We start from the raw sequence: 26,904 nt of genomic DNA, 5'->3' as shown, positions 1-26,904 counted from the left end.
TGGGAATCCCATATCCCTAATTTGACTAAGGATGAATGGGAGGACATTTTTTCCTCCCACATGTTAGTGTCCCCGGCAGCGAATAATAAATTGATCCAATTGAACATTATACACTATAGTTATATCACTCCTTTAAGGCTCCATAGAATGGGTCGTTCAGACTCCGATGCTTGTCATCGCTGTAGCGCTGCCAGGGCAGACTTTTGGCATTTGATATGGGCCTGCCCCTATATCGCAGCTTTCTGGCATGCAGTGCTCACTTTTTTAGCTACTCTGGCTCAACCTTCCCTATCTCTTGATCCTTTGATCTGCCTTTTTGGTATCTTAGATGAAGAGATATGGACACATCACGTACATACGTTTTTGCGGGAAACTTTGTTCTTGGCCAGGAAGGCTATTGCTCTTAAATGGATGGACCCCGGCTCTCCTACCCTGACTCAATGGAAGGCTATGGTAAATGCTACACTGCCTTTCTCACACATAGTGTACAAAACCAGGAAGTGCCCGGGTAAATTTTATTCTGTGTGTTCCTCTCCCTTGACTCAATGCTCGTACTCTGTGACCTCCTCTGGGACAATGTAAGACAATGTAAGCTATGCTTGCTGTCTGTTGTCTCTACTAACCTTTGTTTCTCTTTCTGTGTACGTTTGTCGATTCTTTTTCTCTTCCTTGGATGCTTGGGTTGCCTTTCGGGGTTATTTATTATGGGTTATTTGATGGTACCACTAACTAGTGATAGTATTGTTGCTCCTCGCGGGATGGTATACGATTGCTAATTTTGACGAATGTTTGCCTTCTTGTTCTATTTTGTTTTCAGTTTACCTACCTCAGTTGGGTAGTGTTTTATGACTTCGATGTATACCATGTGATGTAACCTGGAGTATTGTTACGCCGAGCGCTCCGGGTCCCCGCTCCTCCCCGGAGCGCTCGCTACACTCTCCTCACTGCAGCGCTCCGGTCAGATCCACTGACCCGGGGCGCTGCGATACCGCCTCCAGCCGGGATGCGATTCGCGATGCGGGTAGCGCCCGCTCGCGATGCGCACCCCGGCTCCCGTACCTGACTCGCTCTCCGTCGGTCCTGTCCCGGCGCGCGCGGCCCCGCTCCTTAGGGCGCGCGCGCGCCGGGTCTTTGCGATTTAAAGGGCCACTGCGCCGCTGATTGGCGCAGTGGTTCCAATTAGTCTGATCACCTGTGCACTTCCCTATATCACCTCACTTCCCCTGCACTTCCTTGCCGGATCTTGTTGCCATCGTGCCAGTGAAAGCGTTTCCTTGTGTGTTCCTAGCCTGTGTTCCAGACCTCCTGCCGTTGCCCCTGACTACGATCCTTGCTGCCTGCCCCGACCTTCTGCTACGTCCGACCTTGCTTCTGTCTACTCCCTTGTACCGCGCCTATCTTCAGCAGCCAGAGAGGTGAGCCGTTGCTAGTGGATACGACCTGGTCACTACCGCCGCAGCAAGACCATCCCGCTTTGCGGCGGGCTCTGGTGAATACCAGTAGTGACTTAGAACCGATCCACTAGCACGGTCCACGCCAATCCCTCTCCGGCACAGAGGATCCACTACCTGCCAGCCGGCATCGTGACAGTAGATCCGGCCATGGATCCCGCTGAAGTTCCTCTGCCAGTTGTCGCTGACCTCACCACGGTGGTCGCCCAGCAGTCACAACAGATAGCGCAACAAGGCCAACAGCTGTCTCAACTGACCGTTATGCTACAGCAGTTACTACCACAGCTTCAGCAATCATCTCCTCCGCCAGCTCCTGCACCTCCTCCGCAGCGAGTGGCCGCTTCTGGTCTACGCCTATCCTTGCCGGATAAATTTGATGGGGACTCTAAGTTTTGCCGTGGCTTTCTTTCCCAATGTTCCCTGCACTTGGAGATGATGTCGGACCAGTTTCCCACTGAAAGGTCTAAGGTGGCTTTCGTAGTCAGCCTTCTGTCTGGAAAAGCCCTGTCTTGGGCCACACCGCTCTGGGACCGCAATGACCCCGTCACTGCCTCTGTACACTCCTTCTTCTCGGAAATCCGAAGTGTCTTTGAGGAACCTGCCCGAGCCTCTTCTGCTGAGACTGCCCTGTTGAACCTGGTCCAGGGTAATTCTTCCGTTGGCGAGTATGCCGTACAATTCCGTACTCTTGCTTCAGAATTATCCTGGAATAATGAGGCCCTCTGCGCGACCTTTAAAAAAGGCCTATCCAGCAACATTAAAGATGTTCTGGCCGCACGAGAAATCCCTGCTAATCTACATGAACTCATTCACCTAGCCACTCGCATTGACATGCGTTTTTCCGAAAGGCGTCAGGAGCTCCGCCAGGATATGGACTCTGTTCGCACGAGGCGTTTCTTCTCCTCGGCTCCTCTCTCCTCTGGTCCCCTGCAATCCGTTCCTGTGCCTCCCGCCGTGGAGGCTATGCAGGTCGACCGGTCTCGCCTGACACCTCAAGAGAGGACACGACGCCGCATGGAGAATCTCTGCCTGTACTGTGCTAGTACCGAACACTTCCTGAGGGATTGTCCTATCTGTCCTCCCCGCCTGGAAAGACGTACGCTGACTCCGCACAAAGGTGAGACAGTCCTTGATGTCTACTCTGCTTCTCCACGTCTTACTGTGCCTGTGCGGATGTCTGCCTCTGCCTTCTCCTTCTCTACTATGGCCTTCTTGGACTCTGGATCTGCAGGAAATTTTATTTTGGCCTCTCTCGTCAACAGGTTCAACATCCCAGTGACCAGTCTCGCCAGACCCCTCTACATCAATTGTGTAAACAATGAAAGATTGGACTGTACCATACGTTTCCGCACGGAGCCCCTTCTAATGTGCATCGGATCTCATCACGAGAGGATTGAACTTTTGGTCCTCCCCAATTGCACTTCTGAAATTCTCCTTGGACTTCCCTGGCTTCAACTTCATTCCCCAACCCTGGATTGGTCCACTGGGGAGATCAAGAGTTGGGGGCCCTCTTGTTCCAAGGACTGTCTAAAACCGGTTCCCAGTAACCCTTGCCGTGACTCTGTGGTTCCTCCAGTAACCGGTCTCCCTAAGGCCTATATGGACTTTGCGGATGTTTTTTGCAAAAAACAAGCTGAGACTCTACCTCCTCACAGGCCTTATGATTGTCCTATCGACCTTCTCCCGGGCACTACTCCACCCCGGGGCAGAATTTATCCTCTGTCCGCCCCAGAGACTCTTGCCATGTCTGAATACGTCCAGGAAAATTTAAAAAAGGGCTTTATCCGTAAATCCTCCTCTCCTGCCGGAGCCGGATTTTTCTTTGTGTCCAAAAAAGATGGCTCCCTACGTCCTTGCATTGACTACCGCGGTCTTAATAAAATCACGGTTAAGAACCGCTACCCCCTACCCCTCATCTCTGAACTCTTTGATCGCCTCCAAGGTGCCCACATCTTTACCAAACTGGACTTAAGAGGTGCTTATAATCTCATCCGCATCAGAGAGGGGGATGAATGGAAAACGGCATTTAACACCAGAGATGGACACTTTGAGTATCTGGTCATGCCCTTTGGCCTGTGCAACGCCCCTGCCGTCTTCCAAGACTTTGTTAATGAAATTTTTCGTGATCTTTTATACTCCTGTGTTGTTGTATATCTGGACGATATCCTGATTTTTTCTGCCAATCTAGAAGAACACCGCCAGCATGTCCGTATGGTTCTTCAGAGACTTCGTGACAATCAACTCTATGCCAAAATTGAGAAATGTCTGTTTGAATGCCAATCTCTTCCTTTCCTAGGATACTTGGTCTCTGGCCAGGGACTACAAATGGATCCAGAAAAACTCTCTGCCGTCTTAGATTGGCCACGCCCCTCCGGACTCCGTGCTATCCAACGCTTTTTGGGGTTCGCCAATTATTACAGGCAATTTATTCCACATTTTTCTACCGTTGTGGCTCCTATCGTGGCTTTAACCAAAAAAAATGCCGATCCCAAGTCTTGGCCTCCTCAAGCGGAAGACGCCTTTAAATGGCTCAAGTCTGCCTTTTCTTCGGCTCCCGTGCTCTCCAGACCTGACCCTTCCAAACCCTTCCTATTGGAGGTTGATGCCTCCTCAGTGGGAGCTGGAGCTGTTCTTCTACAAAAAAATTCTTCCGGGCATGCTGTCACTTGTGGTTTTTTTTCTCGGACCTTCTCTCCGGCGGAGAGAAACTACTCCATCGGGGATCGAGAGCTTCTAGCCATCAAATTAGCACTTGAGGAATGGAGGCATCTGCTGGAGGGATCAAGATTTCCAGTTATTATTTACACCGATCACAAGAACCTCTCCTACCTCCAGTCTGCCCAACGGCTGAATCCTCGCCAGGCCCGGTGGTCTCTGTTCTTTGCCCGATTTAATTTTGAAATTCACTTTCGGCCTGCCGATAAGAACATTAGGGCCGATGCTCTCTCTCGTTCCTCGGATGCTTCGGAAGTTGAACTCTCTCCGCAACACATCATTCCTCCTGACTGCCTGATTTCCACTTCTCCAGCCTCCATCAGGCAAACTCCTCCAGGAAAGACCTTTGTTTCTCCACGCCAACGCCTCGGAATCCTCAAATGGGGTCACTCCTCCCATCTCGCAGGTCATGTGGGCATCAAGAAATCTGTGCAACTCATCTCTCGCTTCTATTGGTGGCCGACTCTGGAGACGGATGTTGTGGACTTTGTGCGAGCCTGCACTATCTGTGCCCGGGATAAGACTCCTCGCCAGAAGCCCGCTGGTTTTCTTCATCCCCTGCCTGTCCCCGAACAGCCTTGGTCTCTGATTGGTATGGATTTTATTACTGATTTACCCCCTTCCCGTGGCAACACTGTTATTTGGGTGGTCGTTGATCGATTCTCCAAAATGGCACATTTCATCCCTCTTCCTGGTCTTCCTTCAGCGCCTCAGTTGGCTAAACAATTTTTTGTACACATTTTTCGTCTTCACGGGTTGCCTACGCAGATCGTCTCGGATAGAGGCGTCCAATTCGTGTCTAAATTCTGGAGGGCTCTCTGTAAACAACTCAAGATTAAATTAAATTTTTCTTCTGCATATCATCCTCAATCCAATGGACAAGTAGAAAGAATTAACCAGGTCTTGGGTGATTATTTACGACATTTTGTTTCCTCCCGCCAGGATGACTGGGCAGATCTCCTTCCATGGGCCGAATTCTCGTATAACTTCAGAGTCTCTGAATCTTCCTCCAAATCCCCATTTTTCGTGGTGTACGGCCGTCACCCTCTTCCCCCCCTCCCTACCCCCTTGCCCTCTGGTCTGCCCGCTGTGGATGAAATTTCTCGTGACCTTTCCATCATATGGAGAGAGACCCAAAATTCTCTCTTACAGGCTTCATCACGCATGAAGAAGTTCGCGGATAAGAAAAGAAGAGCTCCTCCCATTTTTTCTCCTGGAGACAAGGTATGGCTCTCCGCTAAATATGTCCGCTTCCGTGTCCCTAGCTACAAGTTGGGACCACGCTATCTTGGTCCTTTCAAAATTTTGTGTCAGATTAATCCTGTCTCTTACAAACTTCTTCTTCCTCCTTCTCTTCGTATTCCTAATGCCTTTCACGTTTCTCTTCTTAAACCACTCATCATCAACCGTTTCTCTCCCAAATTTGTTCCTCCCACTCCTGTTTCCGGCTCCTCGGACATCTTCTCCGTCAAAGAGATTCTGGCATCCAAAAAGGTCAGAGGGAAAACCTTTTTTTTAGTGGATTGGGAGGGTTGTGGTCCAGAAGAGAGATCCTGGGAACCTGAGGACAATATCCTAGACAAAAGTCTGCTCCTCAGGTTCTCAGGCTCTAAGAAGAGGGGGAGACCCAAGGGGGGGGGGGTACTGTTACGCCGAGCGCTCCGGGTCCCCGCTCCTCCCCGGAGCGCTCGCTACACTCTCCTCACTGCAGCGCTCCGGTCAGATCCACTGACCCGGGGCGCTGCGATACCGCCTCCAGCCGGGATGCGATTCGCGATGCGGGTAGCGCCCGCTCGCGATGCGCACCCCGGCTCCCGTACCTGACTCGCTCTCCGTCGGTCCTGTCCCGGCGCGCGCGGCCCCGCTCCTTAGGGCGCGCGCGCGCCGGGTCTTTGCGATTTAAAGGGCCACTGCGCCGCTGATTGGCGCAGTGGTTCCAATTAGTCTGATCACCTGTGCACTTCCCTATATCACCTCACTTCCCCTGCACTTCCTTGCCGGATCTTGTTGCCATCGTGCCAGTGAAAGCGTTTCCTTGTGTGTTCCTAGCCTGTGTTCCAGACCTCCTGCCGTTGCCCCTGACTACGATCCTTGCTGCCTGCCCCGACCTTCTGCTACGTCCGACCTTGCTTCTGTCTACTCCCTTGTACCGCGCCTATCTTCAGCAGCCAGAGAGGTGAGCCGTTGCTAGTGGATACGACCTGGTCACTACCGCCGCAGCAAGACCATCCCGCTTTGCGGCGGGCTCTGGTGAATACCAGTAGTGACTTAGAACCGATCCACTAGCACGGTCCACGCCAATCCCTCTCCGGCACAGAGGATCCACTACCTGCCAGCCGGCATCGTGACAAGTATCCTGTCGCTTGCATTCTGTATTTTGATGTATGGTCTCATGACCCTTTTCTATGTACTGTAGATATGCTTCGTGTTCACTTTAATGGGCCTGTGGTCTAAAGTTATTTACTTTTCAATAAAACGAATTAAAAAAAAAAAGTTAAAATTTTTACAAGGCATAATAGGACAAAATGTCCCCCGAAATTTGGAACTCCATCTCTTCTGAGTATGGAAATACCCCATGTTAGGATGTAAAATGCTCTGCGGGCGAACAAAAAGGCTCAGAAGAGAAGGAGTCGCATTTGGCTTTTGAACAACAAATTTTGCTGAAATGGTTTTTGGGGGCATGTCCCATTTAGGAAGCCCCTATGGTGCCAGGACAGCACAAAACCCTCCACATGGCATACTATTTTTGAAACTACACCCCTCAAGGCACGTAACAAGGGGTCCAGTGAGCTTAAACACCCCACAGGTGTTTGACGACTTTTTGTTAAAGTTGGATGTGTAAATGATTTTTTTTTATCACTAAAATGCTGGTTTTCCATGATATAAAACTTTTTTTTACAAGGGATAGTAGGACAAAATGCCCCTAAAAATTTCAAACCCCATCTCTTCTGAGTATGGAAATACCCCATGTGTGGACGTCAAGTGCTCTGCTGGCGCACTAATAGAAGGCATCACATTTGGCTTTTGAAAAGCAAATTTTTCTGAAATGGTTTTTGGGGGGGCATGTCCCATTAAGGATGCCCCTCTGGTGCCAGGACAGCAAAAAAAAAACACATGGCATACTATTTTGGATGATTTAAATGATTTTTTTTCCACTAAAATGCTGGCTTCCCCCAAATTTTAATTTTTTCCAAGGGGTAATAGGAGAAAATGCCCCCAGAATTTGCAACCCCATCTCTTCTGAGTATGGAAATACCCCATGTGTGGACGTCAAGTGCTCTGCTGGCGCACTACAATGCTCAGAAGAGGAGTCACATTTGCAAATTTTGCTGAAATGAGGGGGGCGGGGGGGGGCATGTCGCATTTAGGAATCCCCTATGGTGCCAGGACAGCAAAAAAAAAAAAAACACATGGCATACTATTTTGGAAACTACACCCCTCAAGGAACGTAACAAGGGGTACAGTGAGCATTAACACCTCACAGCTGTTTGATAAAAGTTCATTAAGTGGTATGTGAAAAGGAAAAATTTGATTTTTTTACACTAAAGTGCGGGGTTACCCCAAATTTTTCATTTTCACAAGTGGTAACAGGAGAAAATGTTACCGTAAATTTGTAAATAAAGTTCTTTGGAGTAAAGAAATACCTCATGTCTTGGCGTAAACAGCGTGCACACCGGTCTCAGAGGTGCAGGAGATCAGTCAGGGTCCTTGAGCTTTGCATTTCTCCTATGGAGCCAGAATATTGGGACCCCCCCCCCCAAGGGGCATTACATGGGGTAAATAACTGGAGTACACTAAGTAACTAAAGCTGGGCACAGTGGGACATAAAATTATAAATGATGTTCCCAGAATGATGACCCAGAGCATAGCCAAAGCTAAAAAATATGCCCACGCCAAACCCTATGCTCTGAATCATCATTCTGGGAATGTGATGTGTGTGGCTGTCCCTAACCTGTTGCATCAAATGCGCACCCGCTCAGGTGGAGAGAGAGCGCTGCGCATTTGAGGCAACATAAAAAGTCCCCAATGATAGTGACTCAGTGACCCATGACCCATTTTTGGAAAAAATACCCCCCAGAGGTCTTATCAGTTTTTGTTTTTTTTATAAAAGAGTTTTTTTTGGCAATTTAGCGGTTTTATGGGGTTGAAATTTGCAATCTACTCTGGACTTAGTACATTGGGGTCAAACTGTGGAAAATTAAAATGAAGAGGGAAAATTTAGTACTGCATGGAAGTGTGATACTCCCTGAATCAGTTTTAAATGCAGAGGCCCGGATGATCGGGGCAAGTGTCACATTGAAGGTGGTGTCCTTCCGTATCCCCCTCTTGTGACACACACTGCATTTTTTCTGGGTTCGTCCCTTCTTTCCAGTGTAGGGGAATTCACCTGGAAAGTGTTGGCCGGGGACGATCCTGGCACCTATAACTTCAGTTCCCTGGGAAGTGCAGCCTGCTCTTTCATGGTCGCCAAAGATCAGGACCTTTAGAACTTCTTCTTGGAACTGAAGGCATGTCCCTGTGTTGCCAGCGTACTGGGACAGTACAAAAGTGTTGTACATGGCAACCTGTACCATGTAGACCGCAACTTTTTTGTACCATGCCCGTGTTTTCCGCATGGCCATGTATGGCTTGAGGACTTTATCAGAAAAATCAACTCCCCCCATATATCGATTGTAGTCCAGAATACAATCGGGCTTGAGGACCGGTGTTGTGGTACCTTGCACAGGGACAGGTGAGCTGCCGTTGCCATGAATAGTGGTCAGCATAAGGACATCCCTCTTATCCTTATACCTGACCAGCAACAGGTTTTCATAGGCAAGGGCACAGGACTCACCCTTGGGAATAGGTGTCTGATCATTAGAGGGCGGCCTCTCTGGTCCTTCCGCACGGTCCCACAAGCGGACATGGATCTGGCGGCAAGGGATGTGAACAGAGGGATGCTGGTATAAAAGTTGTCCACGTACACGTGGTAACCCTTATCCAGCAATGGGTACACAAGGTCCCAAACGATTTTCCCAGAGTGGGGGAACAATTTGGGGGTTCAATACGGGAATCTCGTCCCTCATACACTCTAAACTTGTAAGTGTGCCCAGAGGTACTCTCACAAAGTTTTTAGAGCTTCACGCCATACCGCGCTCGCTTCGAGGGAATATACTGGCGGAAGATGAGTCTCCCCTTAAAACTGATAAGAGACTCATCAACTGAGAGCTCCCTAAGCGGTACGTAGGACTCCAAAAATTTGGCCCCAAAGTGATCGATGAGCAGCCTCACTTTGTAAAGCCGGTCATTGGCGGGACCACTTCGGGGTGGACATGCATAATGAAGGCATTTCCGAATGGCCTCGAACTGCTTCCGTGCCATTGCCATACTGTAAAGCGGGGTCTTGTATAGGATGTCCCCGCTCCAGTACTGCCTGACAATTGTCTTTTTGACCAGGCCCATATGCAACAAGAGGCCCCAAAATGTCCTCATTTCTGCTGCATCAATGGTGCACCATTCATTGGACCTGGCCAAAAAAGAATCAGGGTGGTGGGCGATGAACTGCTGGGTGTACAGATTTGTCTGCTCCACCATCAGATTGACAAAACTGTCACTGAAAAAATTACTGAAATAGTCAATTTCAGTGAATCCAGAATTGTCAATCCGGATTCCGGAGTCGCCAACAAACTCCGGAATCCATGGCTTATAACCCTCTGGGGGTCTCCAGACAGGTTCACTGGAAGGGGGCTCCGGTACACATGTCTGAGGGGTTCGGACTCCTAGTACCAGCAGCATTGTCGCTCGCACTAATGGTGCCGGCCACTATCATGGGGGGTGCGTGGCATATGCATATGCCTCCGCTGCCGAAAATGCCTGGTGAGCCATCGCCTTTTTTCTATGTCGGGGGGGGGGGGGAGTATGTAGTGTTGTGTGCTTGGTGTGACTATTATATAACGGTGTGTGATTAAAAATCACACACCGTTATATGGGAAAAAATGCTGCGGGCAAAAAAACATGCCCACATGGGTCCCACAAAAAAAACTTCAGAGGACCCTGGGGGACCTATTAATGGGTCAGGGGGAGGGGAACAATTTTTTTTTCTTTTATTGATTTTTAACACCTACCTGACCCTGGGGTTAATCTGTCCCTGCTCTAAGCAGGATCTTCAGTCCTGAGGGAGCAGCTCTGACCACTGACTGAACCCAGCCAGCCAAGGGAGCTGCAGGAGGATGCCGTTAACCCCTCCCCTGCCGGCTGCTATAAGCCTGCCAATAGCAGCGATCCTGGGGGGGTGACGAAATCGCCACCTCCCCAGAGATACAATGTGTGATACGGGGTGTATCCTTCGCCATGTACCTCTGGGTCAGCGGGTCACCTGAGACCCGCATCACCGGAATAGACGCAAATCGCAAGTGTGAATTCACTTGTGATTTGCACCGATTGCCGACATGGGGGGGTCTGATGACTCCCTTGGGCATCTGCGCGGGGTGCCTGCTGATAAGCAGTCACCCCGGTCCGGTCCCCGCCGCGCGCGTCCTGGGTCCTTAAAACCCAGGGTGTCAGGACGTACCTGTACGCCCGGGGTCCTGAACAGGTTAAGGACCAGGCCATTTTTTGCAAGTCTGACCTTTGTCACTTTAACCCCTTCCCGCTATTGGACGTATGCATACGTCCAGGCGAATTACACGTTCGCGCAAATGGACGTATGCATACGTCCAAGCGATCTCCTGCTCTGCCGCGGGCAGCGCAGGAGATCGCGGGTGGGACTCAGCTGTCAATCAGCCGGAGTCCAATCAGCCGGAGTCCCACCGCAGCTGCCGGGGCCGCGATTTCGCCGGTCCCGGCAGCATTAACCCCATAGATGCCTTGATCAGTCTGATCACGGCATCTATGGTGTTTGCAGGGGGAGCGCTCTCCCCCTGCCCATCAATCGCGGCGCCACGATAAAATAAGGGGGATCGGGGGTGTCCAAGACACCCTCGATCCCCCTTGAAGACATAGGAGGGAGGTGGCAGGGTTGCCACCCCTCCTATCCCTGCTATTGATCGGCGGAGCGGCCGACCAATAGCAGACTGGGGGCGGGGGGGTTAAAGTTCGGTTCCCCGCGCTATGCACGCCCATCGGTGTCCGGGCACAGCGGGGGGAACCGTGTAGTAGCGGCGGCGGCGATCACTTACCCGGCGGCGGCGGCGGCTGTGATCACGGCGGCGGTGGAGGTGAGTATGGCGCCGCGTGTCCATAGTCTGTTGCCTAGCAACATCTGCAGGGCGACAGTTTAGAGAGTGGTCTCTAAACTGTCGCCCTCCAGATGTTGCAAAACTACAACTCCCACCATGCCTTGACAGCTGTTTGCTGTGTTGGCATGCTGGGAGTTGTAGTTTTGCAAGATTTAGAGGGGTTCAGGCTAGAGATCACTGACAGTGGTCTCTAAACTGTAGCCCTCCAGATATTACAAAACTACAACTCAATGTAACTAATAATCACCAACTGACCAACACCAGTGAATAGAGGTGGCTTAAAACATCACTTTTAATATATACTCAATAAAAGTAGAAAGTACAATCAGTGCCGTTCCGTGCATGTACTCAATAATCTTTAATCCAAACTATAACTGCTAAAAGCAAATATAATTATATCCAAGCTAGGAGTGCTATACTGTAATACAAGCACATCCAACCATGAACAAAATGTGCTACATCAAGGCACAATCTAGCTGATGTGACAAATCACTTGGGGTCACCCAGCAAATAGTTACTCCTTCAGTCATCCAATGATGGCGACTGAGTCTCCCAACGCGTTTCTATCGCCTGTTACGGCGGTGTCATCAGGGGAGATATTGACATAGGAGTCAATAAGAAATATAGACCGTCAGGGTATGTACCAACTGACCGGACTAAGTCAAGGGGCTGCAGCATGTAACCATACACAACACGCGGCAGCCTCTTAGCTATGGTACTTAGATATATAAAACATCAAAATAGGATTTTCCTTTTAAATAAAAAGACCATATGATTATGTTACTTGACGTCCAGCACCAACAGAGGCCTTTCCTGTAAAAGAAAAGAACATATATGTAGACAAGTGGCCATATGAAGCTGATCTTGTTTATAAGTCAGCATTGCATTGCTTACTCACTTAACCACCTCCGATTGGCTGCCCTGCAAAAACAAGAGAAACACAACCCCATTCAGTATTCCCTACGTTAAATCCACCTGTAGGGAAGGAATACTCCATATGGAGTGTACTCACTATTGTGTGACTTCAAGAAAGATTACCGGTGGCGCGCACTCCCGCAGTGGCGAAGAGGCCGGCTGACATCCAGCCCAGCGCGCTGCCGGGGAAGCCGGCGTCTGACGTTATATCCTGTGCGACCATTACCTCACGTCCGGCGCATCCGCCCCGCTTCCCAGGGCGACGTGTCCTAGGGCGGTGCTAAGTTATCTGCACTCGCCAAACGTGTTAACCATTTGTGGTCCATACAGGACGTTCACTCTCTTTATAACAGGTCAGTAAACTAACTTTGCTGGTATCTCTTAACATAGAACAATGCAATTATCCCGGTTGTCACTGAGGTCTGTCTATATATGAATAGGTAGGTGACAAGATTACTACAGTTCCCAGATAGTTTGGGAAAAGGGGTTGGGGAGGCTGCATCTTTTCCCCTAAAGAGGGGAGGGGCAACTGGTTAAGGTGGCGTGTGGGGCAAACCTATTATTCATATAGAGAATTGGGGTAATCAACTGGGTGGAATATATTGAGTGTACCCTAGTGATTATATATGTGTGAACGGGGAGAATACATGGCCCTTTGTGTAATTGCCACCCTAGTTGGCCCTCTCATCATAGCCCTATGCCTAGGCGGCTTCATCCCTAATGGATGGCCCCGCTCAGGAACCTCCTATACGCCCTAGCACTCCTAACCGCCTATTGGAGGGTTACCTATAAGACCCACTAGGGTCTCCCCTATCTACCTAGGTCCTCCAATTATATTTCCACCCAGTAAGTCCCTACAGAAAACAAGAAAAATTAATCTGTTCATTCAGGCCATGGGGGGCATAGGTTTTTAACTTATGAATCCATTTGCACTCCCTTTGGAGTAGCAAACGGTCCAGATCACCTCCTCTAGGAGAGCTATATACATGCTCAATGCCCCTAAATCTAACACTGTACATGTCATTACCATGATAGTCCCGCATATGTTTGGCTAGGGGCGTGTCTCTATTGTTACGAATATCGCCAATATGTTCCAGAACACGTCTACGCAGCTCTCGTAGTGTTTTGCCTACATAATAGGTAGGACACGGGCATTGGGCCAAATAAATCACAGCTCTCGAGCTACAGTTGATAAATTGCTTAATTTTAAGATTGCCACCACGTACGCCACTCATCACCTCTTTCGTTTTAACCAAGTATGCACACGCCTTACAATGGCCACATTTATAGCAACCCGAGGGCTGTACATATACATCCAACCATGTACTTGCCCCTCCCCTCCTCGGGGCCAGATGACTCCTAACCACCGTGTCACCTATACTACGCCCTTTACGGTAGGTGATCAGAGGTCTCTCACCTACAACTTCTCCCAGGTCTTTATCTAGTTTCAGGATGTCCCAGTGTCTTGTCAGGGATTCCCGAACCTCAATTGCCGCATTATCAAAGGTACCTATTATGCGTAACTCCTTATCCGTATTGACTTTATTATTCGGTCTCAGAAGTGTCTCTCGCGGGGTCATTAGGGCATGTTTATATGCCCTTCGAAGCACATAATCAGGATAACCCCTGTTCTTAAATCTTGTACGCAGTACAATCGCCTCCTGTTTGAAGATCTGCAGGTTCGAACAGTTTCTCCTCAATCGAAGGTACTGACCTTTGGGAATACCCCTTTTGAGGCTGCCTGGATGGCAACTAGTCCATCCCAGCAGGCTATTGGTTGCTGTCTGCTTACGATAAATTGTAGTTTGCAGATCCCCTTTCTCATCTTTATAAATCTTAATATCCAGGAAGGCCAGTTCCTGATCATGTGCCTCGAAGGTAAAATGTAACCCCAAGTCATTATTATTCAGAGATCCCACTAAGTGTGTAAACTCTTCCACAGTGCCCTGCCACACGATGAAAATATCATCGATAAATCTTGACCAAAGAAGTGTCCGTTCGCTGAACCTTTCCCTCTCATCGACGAACACATGGGTGGCCTCCCACCAGCCCAGGAGTATGTTGGCGTAGGTGGGGGCACAAGGGCTCCCCATGGCCGTACCCCTGAGCTGGTGGTACACCCGTCCGTCGAAGAGGAAATAGTTCTTGGTCAACACAAAGTTCAGCAGGTCAATAATAAACCTATTATGTTCTTCCATATAGGCCCCTCTGAAAGATAAATAATAAGAGACTGCTTGCATTCCAACATCATGTGGGATGGAGGAATACAAGGCCTCAACATCAATACTGGCTAAAATGGTGTCCCTATCCAAATTCAATCCCTCAATCTTGTTGAGGAGGTCCATCGTGTCCCTCAAATACGAGGGTAATGCCAGTACAAACTGCCGCAAGACCTGATCCACGTAAATCCCCACGTTCTGACCCAAACCACCAATGCCCGCCACTATAGGGCGTCCTTTAAGGGGGGTTGTCCCTTTATGTACTTTTGGTAGGGTATAGAACGTGGGGATTACGGGGGTCTTGGGGATTAGAAAGGTAAATTCATTATTATCCAACAGTTTTTTATCATAGGCAGCTTTCAAAATGCTAACCAGTTCTTGTTGGTATTGTGGTGTGGGATCACGATCAAGCACCTCATAGGTATCCTTGTCTCTTAACAATTTATAACACATTTCAGTGTATTGGGTTCGGTTCATCAACACAATGTTCCCCCCTTTATCCGATGGCTTAATTACCAAGTCCTGATTTGTACTTAATTGCCTCAAAGCTTGTCTTTCTTCCCAGGTAATATTATTAGATGAATATCCACAACCCTGGAAACTCCCAAGATCTCTCAAGACCATTTCCAAGAAAACATCAACCACTGAGGTATCTGACAATGGGGGAAAGATTTTACTTCGATTCTTACAAGTAGAGAATGGCGCTATTGTGTCATCTCTCTCATTTTCCCCTAACAATGCCTCCAGATCCCTGGTGGCCCGTAGGTCCTCCATAGTCATACCCAACTCGCTGCATGTTTTCTTATCCTGGAGTTTATGAAATTTATGCCATTTCAATTTCCGGGCATACAAGTGAAGGTCCTTAGTCCATTCAAATATATCAAACCTAGTTGTAGGTACGAAGGACAGTCCCCTTTCAAGGACCCTCACCTGTATGTCCGAAATAAATAGGCCTGAAAGATTGATCACTTGGAGTTTGTCAGGATTTAAATTCGACCCTGCTCTTTGCCCTTCTTGTGGCGCAGATGGTAAGGGAGGGCCTGGTCTCCCTCCAAAAAAGAGGGTGCAGAGGAGGATGATGTACCACATGCCGAGGGGGTTCTTGATTGACTATTACCCCGTGGCCGTCCTGCACCACGTCCACGTCTCCCCCTTCCTCCTGGTCTACTATTCCTATAGTTATTCCCTCCTCGTCCACCCCTACTGGTGAACCTATCTGTATCAGATTGTTCTGCCTCTGAGGATGAAATTTCCGTCTCAGGATCCCTTGCAGGTTGGTTCACCAGTACGGAGTACGCCTTATTTTCCTTAAAATCCTGAATATCGCGGATAAATTGGGTATGTTTTCTATCCTTCACCTGGTAATTAAACCGTTCAATGGTGGTCTGCAATTGTGTTTCTTTAGTAACAAAATCAGTCTCGTTCTTAAACTTGAGGGCTAATTCCCTTTGTTCTTCTAATCTAGTGGTGGCTTTTTCCAGATTAGCCTTCTCTTCCTCAAGTAAGATTTGTATAAATCTTAAAGAGCAATTTGTAGCTTCTATTTCCCACTTAGTGAGTACTGGTTGTGTTCTCAACCTTGTGGAGGGGAGTATAGGCACCCTTAGGCCTCGAGGTACAATCTTATTTTTTATATAATATTCAAATGCTTGTACCTCCCAGAATGATGTAATGTAATTCTTATAACAATGTGTCAATTCTCTAAAGGCCGTCTTAAGGGAGGGTGTATATTTTGGTTGCGCAAACTCCTGTTCTGAGAATATTTGCTTAGCCTCAGTCAACCAACCGTCCACATTGATCACTTCATTCAGAAATCCAGCCATCTCCAATAAAGTATGACATAAATTGCACACCAATAAGGTCCTGTACACGACCGATTTAATAAACCTCTTAGCCAAGTATCAATGTAACTAATAATCACCAACTGACCAACACCAGTGAATAGAGGTGGCTTAAAACATCACTTTTAATATATACTCAATAAAAGTAGAAAGTACAATCAGTGCCGTTCCGTGCATGTACTCAATAATCTTTAATCCAAACTATAACTGCTAAAAGCAAATATAATTATATCCAAGCTAGGAGTGCTATACTGTAATACAAGCACATCCAACCATGAACAAAATGTGCTACATCAAGGCACAATCTAGCTGATGTGACAAATCACTTGGGGTCACCCAGCAAATAGTTACTCCTTCAGTCATCCAATGATGGCGACTGAGTCTCCCAACGCGTTTCTATCGCCTGTTACGGCGGTGTCATCAGGGGAGATATTGACATAGGAGTCAATAAGAAATATAGACCGTCAGGGTATGTACCAACTGACCGGACTAAGTCAAGGGGCTGCAGCATGTAACCATACACAACACGCGGCAGCCTCTTAGCTATGGTACTTAGATATATAAAACATCAAAATAGGATTTTCCTTTTAAATAAAAAGACCATATGATTATGTTACTTGAAGTCCAGCACCAACAGAGGCCTTTCCTGTAAAAGAAAAGAACATATATGTAGACAAGTGGCCATATGAAGCTGATCTTGTTTATAAGTCAGCATTGCATTGCTTACTCACTTAACCACCTCCGATTGGCTGCCCTGCAAAAACAAGAGAAACACAACCCCATTCAGTATTCCCTACGTTAAATCCACCTGTAGGGAAGGAATACTCCATATGGAGTGTACTCACTATTGTGTGACTTCAAGAAAGATTACCGGTGGCGCGCACTCCCGCAGTGGCGAAGAGGCCGGCTGACATCCAGCCCAGCGCGCTGCCGGGGAAGCCGGCGTCTGACGTTATATCCTGTGCGACCATTACCTCACGTCCGGCGCATCCGCCCCGCTTCCCAGGGCGACGCGTCCTAGGGCGGTGCTAAGTTATCTGCACTCGCCAAACGTGTTAACCATTTGTGGTCCATACAGGACGTTCACTCTCTTTATAACAGGTCAGTAAACTAACTTTGCTGGTATCTCTTAACATAAAACAATGCAATTATCCCGGTTGTCACTGAGGTCTGTCTATATATGAATAGGTAGGTGACAAGATTACTACAGTTCCCAGATAGTTTGGGAAAAGGGGTTGGGGAGGCTGCATCTTTTCCCCTAAAGAGGGGAGGGGCAACTGGTTAAGGTGGCGTGTGGGGCAAACCTATTATTCATATAGAGAATTGGGGTAATCAACTGGGTGGAATATATTGAGTGTACCCTAGTGATTATATATGTGTGAACGGGGAGAATACATGGCCCTTTGTGTAATTGCCACCCTAGTTGGCCCTCTCATCATAGCCCTATGCCTAGGCGGCTTCATCCCTAATGGATGGCCCCGCTCAGGAACCTCCTATACGCCCTAGCACTCCTAACCGCCTATTGGAGGGTTACCTATAAGACCCACTAGGGTCTCCCCTATCTACCTAGGTCCTCCAATTATATTTCCACCCAGTAAGTCCCTACAGAAAACAAGAAAAATTAATCTGTTCATTCAGGCCATGGGGGGCATAGGTTTTTAACTTATGAATCCATTTGCACTCCCTTTGGAGTAGCAAACGGTCCAGATCACCTCCTCTAGGAGAGCTATATACATGCTCAATGCCCCTAAATCTAACACTGTACATGTCATTACCATGATAGTCCCGCATATGTTTGGCTAGGGGCGTGTCTCTATTGTTACGAATATCGCCAATATGTTCCAGAACACGTCTACGCAGCTCTCGTAGTGTTTTGCCTACATAATAGGTAGGACACGGGCATTGGGCCAAATAAATCACAGCTCTCGAGCTACAGTTGATAAATTGCTTAATTTTAAGATTGCCACCACGTACGCCACTCATCACCTCTTTCGTTTTAACCAAGTATGCACACGCCTTACAATGGCCACATTTATAGCAACCCGAGGGCTGTACATATACATCCAACCATGTACTTGCCCCTCCCCTCCTCGGGGCCAGATGACTCCTAACCACCGTGTCACCTATACTACGCCCTTTACGGTAGGTGATCAGAGGTCTCTCACCTACAACTTCTCCCAGGTCTTTATCTAGTTTCAGGATGTCCCAGTGTCTTGTCAGGGATTCCCGAACCTCAATTGCCGCATTATCAAAGGTACCTATTATGCGTAACTCCTTATCCGTATTGACTTTATTATTCGGTCTCAGAAGTGTCTCTCGCGGGGTCATTAGGGCATGTTTATATGCCCTTCGAAGCACATAATCAGGATAACCCCTGTTCTTAAATCTTGTACGCAGTACAATCGCCTCCTGTTTGAAGATCTGCAGGTTCGAACAGTTTCTCCTCAATCGAAGGTACTGACCTTTGGGAATACCCCTTTTGAGGCTGCCTGGATGGCAACTAGTCCATCCCAGCAGGCTATTGGTTGCTGTCTGCTTACGATAAATTGTAGTTTGCAGATCCCCTTTCTCATCTTTATAAATCTTAATATCCAGGAAGGCCAGTTGCTGTCTTAGCATGCTGAGATTTGTAGTTTTGCAACATCTGGAGGGCCACAGTTTAGAGACCACTGTCAGTGATCTCCAGCCTGAACCCCTCTAAATCTTGCAAAACTACAACTCCCAGCATTCAGGAACAGCAAATGGCTGTCTCGGCATGCTGGGAGTTGTACTTGCGTGCATCCAGCTGTTGCATAACTACATCTCCCAGCATTCTCTTTGGCAATCAGTACATGCTGAGAGTTGTAGTTCTGCAACAGCTGGAGGCACACTGGTTGGGAAATACCGAGTTAGGTAATAGGTTCTATTACCTAACTCAGTATTTTCCAACCAGTGTGCCTCCAGCTGTTGCAAAACTACAACTCCCAGCATGCACGTTCTGTCAGTGCATGCTGGGAGTTGTAGTTCCCCCCCCCCCATATGAATGTACAGGTTACATTCACACTGGCGGCGGATTACAGTGAATTCCCTGCTTCAGGTTTGAGCTGCAGCAGCCGCAGCTCAAACTCCTAGCGGGAGACTCAGTGTAATCCGCCGTCAGTGTGAATGTAACCTAAAAACACTACACTACGCTAACACAAAATAAAGAGTAAAACACTACATATACACACGTACACTGCCCCCCCCACCACCACCCCTTCCCCCCCAATAAAAATGAAAAACGTATCCTACAGCAGTGTTTCCAAAACGGAGCCTCCAGCTGTTGCAAAACAAAAACTCCCAGCATTTCCGGACAGCCATTGACTGTCCAAGCATGCTGGGAGTTTAGCAACAGCTGGAGGCACCCTGTTTGAGAATCACTGGGGTAAAATACCCCTATGTCCACCCCTATGCAAATCCCTAATTTAGGCCTCAAATGCGCATGGCGCTCTCACTTTGGAGCCCTGTCGTATTTCAAGGCAACAGAATAGGGTCACATATGGGGTATCGCCTTACTCGGGAGAAATTGCCTAACAAATTTTGGGGGGCTTTTTCTCCTTTTACCCCTTATGAAAAGGTAAAGTTGGGGTCTACGCCAGCATGTTAGTGTAAAAAAAAAAAACATTTTTGTACACTAACATACTGGTGTTGCCCCATACTTTAAAATTTCACAAGCAGTAAAAGAAAAAAAGCCTCCAAAATTTGTAACACATTTTCTCCTGAGGACGGAGATACCCCATATGTGGGCGCAAAGTGTTCTGGGGACGCACAACAAGGCTCAGAAGGGAGAGTGCACCATGTAAATTTGAGGTCTAAATTGGTGATTTGCACAGGGGTGGCTGATTTTACAGCAGTTCTGACATAAGTGCAAAACAATAAATACCCACATATGACCCCATTTTGAAAACTACACCCCTCACGGAATGTAACAAGGGGTACAGTGAGCATTTGCGCCCCACAGGTGTCTGACAGATCTTTGAAACAGGGGTCTGTGAAAATGAAAAATAAAATTTTTAATTTACACAGCCCACTGTTCCAAAGATCCGTCAAATGCCAGTGGGGTGTAAATTCTCCCTGCACCCCTTATTACCTTCCGTGAGGGGTGTAGTTTTAAAAATGGGGTCACATGTGGGGGGTCCACTGTTCTGGCACCACGGGGGGCTTTGGAAATGCACATGGCCAAATTCTCTCTCCCAAAGCTCAATGATGCTCCTTCTCTTCTGAGCATTGTAGTTCGCCCCCAGTGCACTTCACGTCCACTTATTGGGTATTTCCATACTCAGAAGAGATGGGGTTACAAATTTTGGGGGGTATTTTCTGCTATTATCCCTTGTAAAAATGTAAAATTTGGGGGAAAACAAGCATTTTAGTGTAAAAAAAATATTTTTTTTTTTACATATGCAAAAGTCGTGAAACACCTGTGGGGTATTAAGGTTCACTTTACCCCTTGTTACGTTCCCCAAGGGGTCTAGTTTCCAAAATGGTATGCCATGTGGTTTTTTTTTCTGTCCTGGCACCATAGGTGCTTCCTAAATGCGGCATGCCCCCAGAGCAAAATTTGCTTCCAAAAAGCCAAATGTGACTCCTTCTCTTCTGAGACCTGTAGTGCGCCAGCAGAGCACTTTTCATCCCCATATTGGGTGTCTTCTGAATCGGGAGAAATTGGGCTTCAAATGTTGGGGGGTATTTTCTGCTATTACCTTTTTTAAAAATGTAAAATTTTTGCTAAACCAAGCATTTTTGGTAAAAAAAATAATTTTTTTTTTACATATGCAAAAGTCGTGAAACACCTGTGGGGTATTAAGGTTCACTTTATCCCTTGTTACGTTCCTCAAGGAGTCTAGTTTCCAAAATGGTATGCCATGTCATTTTTTTTTTGCTGTCCTGGCACCATAGGGGCTTCCTAAATGCGACATGCCCCCCGAGCAAAATTTGCTCTCAAAAAGCCAAATATGACTCCTTCTCTTCTGAGCATTGTAGTTTGCCCGTAATGCACTTCAGGTCAACTTATGGGATACCTCCATACTCAGAAGAGATGGGGTTACACATTTTGGGGGGTATTTTCTGCTATTAACCCTTGCAAAAATGTGAAATTTGGGGGGAAACACACATTTTAGTGAAAAATTATTTTTTTTTTTTTACATATGCAAAAGTCATGAAACACCTGTGGGGTATTAAGGCTCACTTAATTCCTTTTTACGTTCCTCAAGGGGTCTAGTTTCCAAAATGGTATGCCATGTTTTTTTAATTTGCTGTTTTGGCACCATAGGGGCTTCCTAAATGCAACATGCCCCCAAAAAACCATTTCAGAAAAACGTACTCTCCAAAATCCCCTTGTCGCTCCTTCGCTTCTGAGCCCTCTACTGCGCCCGCCGAACAATTTACATAGACATATGAGGTATGTGCTTACTCGAGAGAAATTGGGCTACAAATTCAAGTATAAATTTTATCCTTTTACCCCTTGCAAAAATTCAAAAATTGGGTCTACAAGAACATGCAAGTGTAAAAAATGAAGATTTTGAATTTTCTCCTTCACTTTGCTGCTTTTCCTGTGAAACACCTAAAGGGTTAAAACACTTACTGAATGTCATTTTGAATACTTTGGGGGGTGCAGTTTTTGCAATGGGGTCATTTATGGGGTATTTCTAATATGAAGACCCTTCAAATCCACTTCAAACCTGAACTGGTCCATGAAAAATAGCGAGTTTGAAAATTTTGTGAAAAATTGTAAAATTGCTGCTGAACTTTGAAGCCCTCTGGTGTCTTCCAAAAGTAAACACTTGTCAATTTTATGATGAAAATATAAAGTAGACATATTGTATATGTGAATCCAAAAAAAATAATATTTGGAATATCCATTTTCCTTACAAACAGAGAGCTTCAAAGTTAGAAAAATGCAAAATTTTCAATTTTTTCATCAAATTTTGGGATTTTTCACCAAGAAAGGATGCAAGTTATCACAAAAATTTACCACTAAGTTAAAGTAGAATATGTCACGAAAAAACAATCTCGGAATCAGATTGATAAGTAAAAGCATTCCAGAGTTATTAATGTTTAAAGTGACAGTGGTCAGATGTGCAAAAAAGGGCTGCGTCCTAGAGGTGAAAATGGGCTGTGTCCTTAAGGGGTTAAGCATTACCGTAATAACTTTGGGATGCTTTTACTTATTCATTTCATTCGGAGATAGTTTTTTTCATGACATATTCATGACTTTATTTTAGTGGTTAATTTTTGTCGATATTTGCATCATTTCTTGGTGACAAAATTCCAAAATGTCATGAAAAATTAGAAAATGTAGCATTTTTCAAATTTTGAAGCTCTCTGCTTGTAAGGAAAATGATCATGACAATAAATGAAATATTGATTCACATATACAATATGTCTACTTTTTGTTGGCATCATAAAGTTGACATGCTTTTAATTTTTGAAGACATTAGCAGCAATTTTCCAGCTTTTCCAAAAAAATTCAAAATCTGAATTTTTCAGGGACCAATTAAGTTTTGAAGTGAATTTGAGGGTCTTTATGATGGAAATACTCCATAATCGACCCCAATATGAAAACTGCACTCCTCAAAGTATTCAAAATGGCAAGTTTTTTTTACCCTTTGGGTTTTTCACAGGCATAGCAGCAAAGTGGAGGAGAAAATTCAAAATCTTCATTTTTTACACCAACATGTTCATTTCCACCCATTTTTTTTTTTTTTTAATTTTTACAAGGGATAAAAGGAGAAAAGCCCCCGGAAATTAGTAACCTCATTTCTCTCAAGTAAGGAAATGCCTTTTATGTGGATGTAAAGTACTCTGCGAGCGCACTAGAGGGCTCAGAAGGGGAGGAGCGACAATAGGATTTTGGAGATCAAATTTTGCTAATTTTTTTTTTTTTTTGGAGGGGGGGGGGGCATGTTGCATTTAGGAAGCCCCTATGATGCCAGAACAGCAAAAAAAAAAAAAAAAAAACACAGGGCACACTATTTGTCACAGAGCACCCCTCAAGGAATGTAAAAAGGCGTATAGTGAGCCTTAACACCTTACAGATGATTGACATACTTCTGTAAAAGTAGGAAGTGAACATGAAAAAAAATTTTTCACTAAAATGCTGGTGTTACCCCAAATTTTTCATCTTCACAAGGTGTAATAGATTGAAATGTCCCCCAAAATTTTTAACCCCATTTTTCTCGAGTAAGGAAATACCTCATATGTAGATGTAAAAAGCTCTGTGAGCGCACTTAAGGGCTCTAATGGGTAAAAGCGACAATAGGATTTTGGAGAGCGAATTTTGCTAAAATGGTTTTTGGGGGGCATGTCGCATTTAGGAAGCCCACATGGTGCCAGCAAAAAAAAAAAAAAAAACATGGCACACTATTTGGGAAACTATACCCCTCAAGGAACGTAACAAGGGGTACAGTCAGCCAAAATACCCCACAGTTGTTTGACAAATTTTAGCTAAATTTGGACATGAAAATTAAAAATAAAATTTTTTCACTAAAATGCTGGTGTTACCTACATTTTTTTAATTTTCCCAAGGAATAATAGGAAAACTTCCCAACATTTGTAAAACCATTTCTTCTGCGTATGCAAACACCCCATATGTGGATGTAGAGTGCTCTGTGGGTGCACTGCAATGCTCAGAAGAGAAGGAGCAGCATTGGGCTTTTGGAGAGAGAATTTGTTTGGAATGGAAGTCGAGGGCCATGCGCGTTTACAAAGCCCCCATGTTGCCAGAACAGTGGACCCCCCCCCCCCCACATGGGACCTCATTTTGGAAACTGCATCCCTCATGGAATTTATTAAGGGGTGCAGTGAACATTTACACCCCACTGGCTTTGAAAGATCTTTGGAACAGTGGGCTGTGAAAATGAAAAATACAATTTTTCATTTCCACTGTTCTGGCTGCATGGGAGCTTTGTAAATGCACATGGCCTTCACATCAAGCCACATTCTCTCTCCAAAAGTCCAATGATGTTCCTTCTCTTCTGAGCCCTGTAGTGTGCCCACAGAGCACTTTACATCCACATATGATGTATTTCCATACTCAGAAGAAATGGTGTTATATTTGTATTAGGGGGGAGTTTTTTTCTATTACCCCATGTGAAAATGAAAACTTTGGGGTATCATCAGCATTTTTGTGAAAAAAAATATGATTTTTCTTTTACCGGTCCATCTTTAACAAAAATGTGTTAAACACCTGTGGGGTGTTAAGGCTCACTATACCCCTTGTTATGTTCCTCAAGGGGTGTAGTTTCCAAAATTAGGTCACAGGTGGGTGCTTTTTTTTTTTTTTTTGTGCTTTTATGTCAGGACCACTGTAAGTATCAGCCACCCCTGTGCAAATCGCCAATTTAGGCCTGAAATGTACATGGTGCGCTCTCACTACTGAGCTCTGTTGTGCGACCGCACTGCACTATACGTCTACATCTGGGGTATTTCTGTACAAATTTGCATAACAAATTTTGGAAGACTTTTTTTCCTGAAATATATATTTTTTACACTAACATGCTATTGTAGACCATAACTTTTCCTTTTTATAAGGGGTAAAAAGAGAAAAAGCCCCCATAATTTGTAGCACAATTTCTCCTGAGTATGGAAATACCCCATATGTCGCCCTTAACTGTTGCCTTGAAATACAACAGGGCTCCGGTGTGAAAGAGTGCCATGCACATTTGAGGACTAAATTAGGGATTTTCATAGTGGTGGACCTGGATGCAAGCATGGCACTCGCCTCCTCCACCAAAAATAGCCTAGGGCAGAATTTTCTGAACAGGGTGCCTCCAGCTGTTGCAAATTTCCCAGCATGCCTGGAGTTCACAGCGAGCTTCCCACTGGGAGTTTGAGCTGCAGCAGAAAAATTTCTGCAACTCAAACTTAAAGCGGAAAAACTCACTGTAAACCGGGGGGGGGGGGGGGGGGGTAAGCCTCCAGCTGTTACAAAACTACAATTCCCAGCATGCCTGATTGTCTAGGCATGCTTTGAATTGTGGTTTTTCAACATCTGGAGGGCTACAATTTCGACACCACTGTTTAGTGGTCTCCAAACTGTGCCCTCCCGGATATTACAAAACTTCAACTCCTAGCATGACGAGACTGTCCAGGCATGCTGAGGGTTGTAGTTCTGCAATATCTGAAGGGCCGGATATTACAGAACTACAACTTCCAGCATGCCTGAACTTTCTGGGCATGCTGAGAGTTGTAGTTTTGCAACATCTGGAAGGCCACAGTTTGGAGAAAACTGCACAGTGGTCTCCAAACTGTGGCCCTCCAGATGTTGCAAAACTACAACTCCCTGCATGACCAGGCAGCTAAAGGCTGTCTGGGCATGCTGGGAGTTGTAGTTTGGCAGCTCCTAGAAGGCAACAGTGAAGATCACTTACTAGCGATCTTCACTGCTGCTGCTTCCACTGTCTCCGCCACCACCTTACCGCCGCCGGTCCCCTGTTGCACGGCGGTGACCGGAAACGCCAAGGGCATAGAGGTATGCACTTGGTCCTTAAGTACCAGGGAGTAAGGGCATATCTGTACGCCCTTGGTCCCCAATAAGTTAATATTAATATTATTTACAAAGAAAGGAACAGATCATAAATTGGGGACACGTAAGGAAAAGCAGAGGCTTATTTTCTTTCCAAATCAATTCCAGGCTGTGTATGTAATAATTGCTATTAAAATCTGTTCATGTAAACATACCTTAAGGCTGTATTCACACAATATTTTTTGTCTGTTCTAAGACCGTAAAATTGCATTTTTACTGCTCCAAAAATCTGCAGTTTTTTAGTTTTTTTTTTTTTTTTACTTCTGAGCTCTATTAAAGTCAACAGTAAAATGTCTGTTAGTGCTTACACATTTATTGATTTTACAGTCGTAATTTTGGCAGACACAAATTTAATTCACATGTCAATTACATCTGGAAAAACTGACTTTTTAATTGATCTTTTTAGTCATTAAATCTGGCTGTTTTCATGCAAAATGGTCATTTGTTTTTTACTGTACTAATTCTTTATTATTATTATTTAACAGCTGCCTACTACAAGATTGCTTACATCTCAATGTATGACTTTAGACCAGTGTTTTCCAAACAGTGTGTCTCCAGCTGTTGCAAAACAACAACTCCCAGTGTGCCCGGACAGCCTTAGGCTGTGAATTGTAGTTTTGCAACAGCTGGAGACACATTGTTTGGAAAACACTGCAGCTGTTGCTTGATAAATAAAATCAATTAATAGCGCTACTAATAGTCATAGACAGAGTAGCCCTGGCCTTAGTCTTAGAATATCTGGCAGGATCACAAATACTGCATTTCACCAATTATTTATTTGGCAGCATACTCTGCCTCTGTCCTCAAAACATAAAAATGCAACAGAGAAAAATTATTGAAATTAAACAAACTATTACTTACTGTACTCTTCCTCACTAAATCTAACAATTTTGGGGTTTAGCTCCAACAACATTTCCTTAAAGGGTACTCCTGGATTTTTGGTTCTTTGAATGTGAGACAGGAAAGTTAGTCTAGTTTCTAATATACTTCACTTAACTGTATTTG

Source organism: Hyla sarda, chromosome 4, assembly GCF_029499605.1.
Source record: "Hyla sarda isolate aHylSar1 chromosome 4, aHylSar1.hap1, whole genome shotgun sequence".
NCBI lineage: Eukaryota > Metazoa > Chordata > Amphibia > Anura > Hylidae > Hyla > Hyla sarda.
The sequence above is the reverse complement of the archived record's forward strand: the minus strand, read 5'-3'. Positions refer to the sequence as shown.